Consider the following 4,016-nt stretch of genomic DNA (forward strand, 5'->3'; position numbering starts at 1 on the left):
CTTAAGTTTTATTGATTCATCTATCTTTTTTAGTTCTCTCTCTCTCTCTCTCTCTCCCTCCCTCTCTTAGTTTTCCTCTCTTCTCCCTCACAAGCTCCTCTCCCTCTTGCATAGCATCCTAGTCCGCTCTTCCATGACTAGGTGGTGCCCTTATCTCATTCACTTTGTGGCAAAAGGGAGTTTGGCATAGTATAGAGGCTGCCATACTGAATTTTCTTCGTCATAAATTGGTACCCTTGTTGAGCGCATTCTCATCCACAATTCTCTACCTCCTTATGCGGTACGATACAACACATAGTGGTGCATTCTCTACAACAAGTGCTCCAAGTGGCTCTTCTCCAATTCCTTCACCAACTCTTTTTGAAGCTGGTCGAAGTCCACGATTCCCACAATGGTCTCCCAAGGAAGCCCAAGAAAGGAAGTATGCCTACCGGATGACGACACATATGCGAGTAAAAGGTGTTTACCTTAGAAATTCCATTCTCTCACAACAGAAAAAATCATGTTGCCATCGATTGCTAGGTTCTCATAATTGTGGTGAGTGTTTTGCAAAAAAAGTGAAGGCCCTTTTGGGAGATGCGGACTTCCATAAAGTACAAAGTGTGTAGAGGCTTTACTGAGAGCAACACGTACAAAGTGTGGGCACACCATAAACATGGCAAAACACCAAGGGCTGTCATAGAAAAGGCTAAGTGTGGGTACCACAAACACGATGGTCATCCAGAGGCTACAACAGAGCCTCAAAAAGTGTACAGAGTGGCTCTAGTACAAGGCTACATGAGGAGTTTACAAGCTTATGATAAATAAATTTTGGGCTAGGCATTACGAGGCTAAAAAAAGTTTAGTAAAAATTTGGATTAAGGAGCGTCAGGCCCTTGCAGTTTTGAGAATTTCTTTTATTCAATTTATTATAGGTCCTCTTATCGGTGTAGTCTAGCTTGCTCTTTTTGATCTTGTACTTGTTCTTCACTTTGCTTGTAGCTTTAGTGTCTTCATGGTTGATCTTCTTCTTCTTCTTCTCCACGGATTTGCTTGCATTGTTCTTTTGGTCCTTTTCTTCATGGTCTTCTTTGCTTGTACTAGTCTTCATGTCCCTCTCAAGCAAAGGTATCATCATCTTTGAGGCATCGGAAATGTCTTCAAAATCTTGCACTATCTCCAAGGTAGAAGGCATTTCATAGACAAGTAGAGACAAGCTATTACACAAGTGAATTAGGTTCCAAGATGGCAGCTTGGACTCATAAACACAATCTTGTGTAGGTCTAACAAAGACAAGACACTTAACTGAAAGTACAAAGCATCATGACATTGTATTCATTCCATATGAAAAATGGTAGTCAAGTACAATGCTTTATAGCTGCTGGATGGGTAGCAGTTTTCCCTCTTTGCGCATATGGGATTCCTGCAGCCTACATGTCCTAAGCCCAGAACTGCCTACATGTCCTAAGCCCAGAACTGCCTCATACAAAGAGGCATTGTAAATATCTCAACATAAGCATGGATGTATTTTTCTCCCTATTACATAGTTACGACAGGGCCAAAGATTTAAAGGGTCAACAAAATATGATGGGTACTAGAAAGCTCGATGATGGGGGCCCATCACGATTTAGCTGTAAGTAGTGTGGTGGAAAGCATTTCCTCACAATTATCCTAATGTTAAATGTGATATATGTAGAAAGTCCAATTACTTAGCCACTAACTATTGGAGTAGGGCTAGTTCTCTCCAACAACGTAGTCAGCAACCTAGGCTTGTAAATCATTGTGCAAATAATGAGAATCCTAAAGGAGAGGGCCCTAAGCAAATTTTGCAAAGGGGGGTAAAGCCACACTTGAGGAAATACCTAGTGGGTTAATTTTTTGTTTGCAACTCGGTGAGAGTTTATCTTGTAACGATGTTAGGGTTGTTACTAGGGGTCAGAAACAGAAAGATGCTTAGAAAGATAACCCTAATACAAGAAAAGTTAACCCTAAACCTAGTAGGGATGATAAAGGTGTTGGATGCCCACTGCATGTCCTCTTAAAAATGATGGTTTTTTAGATTAGCCTATGACTAAAAGAAAACAAAAATTGAAAGAAAGGGAGGGTATCAAGATTATCAAGAAGCCAAAAGAGTGGCTGGTGTGAAAAAAGAAGAGAGTAATGGCCAACTTCTATGAGTTTGACTTAGCAAACACACTTTGTGAAGTCAAATTGGATGTGAATTTGCTATAACTAATCCAATAGTCACTAAACATTCGTAAGGAGTTCAAGAAAATCCTATGAACGCGATATATCGTAGAACCTTTTGGTATCCATTGAGTGGGTAGTGAATGGTGGGGTCATGTAGAGAAGCATTGCCCTAGGGTGCAAACATATGTTGATGGAATCCTGATAGAAAATGTAGTAGTGGACCCTGATCCATAAACATTATGAGTATGGATTTATTAGAGAGGCTAGGTCTACCAATCCAAAAGGATGAGTTTTAAAAATGGATGATGATAGCCAAATGAAACCGGAAGGAATGGTAATGCAAGTACATGTGATGGTTGCTAGTATTGAGTGTGTACTTGACTTTCATGTTATCTGATTTGCTAGGAGGCCAAGCTATTAGTTGTTGCTTGGACATTTGTGGATATTACATTTTGATTGTTTGGTGGATATCCTAACAGGTTGACTGATTTTTGGGCATGGGTTGAAGAGAATAATTTTGGATGCATATTTGAAAGCGCATGTTAGATGCAAGGATATTACCTCCCGCTACAAAATGGAAGGCACTCGAGGGAGCTTTGGCTATTGGAACCTCAAGTTCTAGTGATTTTGAAGAGGGTTCTACCACTAAGGAGGTTTATCAAGTATGTTTAAATGAGCCAATAGAGGCAAAGGCTAGGATTCGTGATCCTGATGTGATAGAGCTGGATCTTGGCACACCCAATGATCCTCGACCCATTAAACTCGGCATTATGTTTTCTACTGATGAAGCGTGTAGATTATGTAGCACTCCTACAAGAGTTTAGGGATATATTTGCATGGAGTTATGACAAACTGAAGGGGATTTCCCCCCTCTATTGTTGTGCATATGATTCCATTGAAAGAATGTAGTAAGCCAGTGAGGCAGAAGGTTAGACATATGCCTTTTAAGATAAAAGAGCCTCTTTTTGAGGAATCGATGTGCTTAAGGAAGGCATGTTTGATCTTTCCAATTGAACATATAGAATGGTGCTCACTGGTGGTAATAAGAAAGAAAAAGAACAACCAAGTTCTCTTGTGCATTAATTTTAAGGAATTTAATAAGTAGATGGTGAAGGACTATTATCCTTTGACCTTTATCGATCATATTTTAGATCAGCTGGCACGAAAAGAGATATACTCTTTCATGGATTGTCTTGCGGGTTATAATCAAATGGCTATAGAAGAGGATAAGTTAAAGACAATGCTCATTACAATTTTTGAGTTTTTTTCGTAACATGTAATGGTTTTGTGGCCTATTTAATGCTCCTAAGTCTTGGCAAAGAATGATTGACAAGACGTTTGTCAATATGTTCCCTGAAGAGCTGAAGGTTTTCATAGATGATTTGGGGGTAGCTACCATGACTTGGCACACAGATAGTTGATTATTCTACATGCATGCTTTTTGAACACTGTCATAAGTATCACATAGCATTGATTTCTCAAAAGTGTGTATTCGGGGTGCCTTATGTTTTGCTATTGGGTTATGTTGTGAGTGTGGCTGGTATTGCCACCCGAGCCTAAAAAGGTGGTTATTATTGTGGCCCTAAGCCCACCCACTTACCCTAGGGAAGTTCATAGTTTTGTTTCATCCGTTGGTTACTATCGTATTGGTTCATTAATGCATTGGCTGAACATTCGTTATCCTTTTCACGAATCTTTTATCTCACAGGCACGTTTTTGAATGGACAGAAGCATGCAAAGTGGCATTTAATGATGTCAAAATGGAATTATCCAAAGCGCTAGTTTTAAAATCTCCAAAAAGGGGTGGGTCTTTTTATATATTCATGACTACGATAATGCAAATTATT

The sequence above is a fragment of the Lygodium microphyllum genome, chromosome 3 (assembly GCF_053477565.2).
Source record: "Lygodium microphyllum isolate KBCC chromosome 3, Lygodium_microphyllum_v1.1.10, whole genome shotgun sequence".
NCBI lineage: Eukaryota > Viridiplantae > Streptophyta > Polypodiopsida > Schizaeales > Lygodiaceae > Lygodium > Lygodium microphyllum.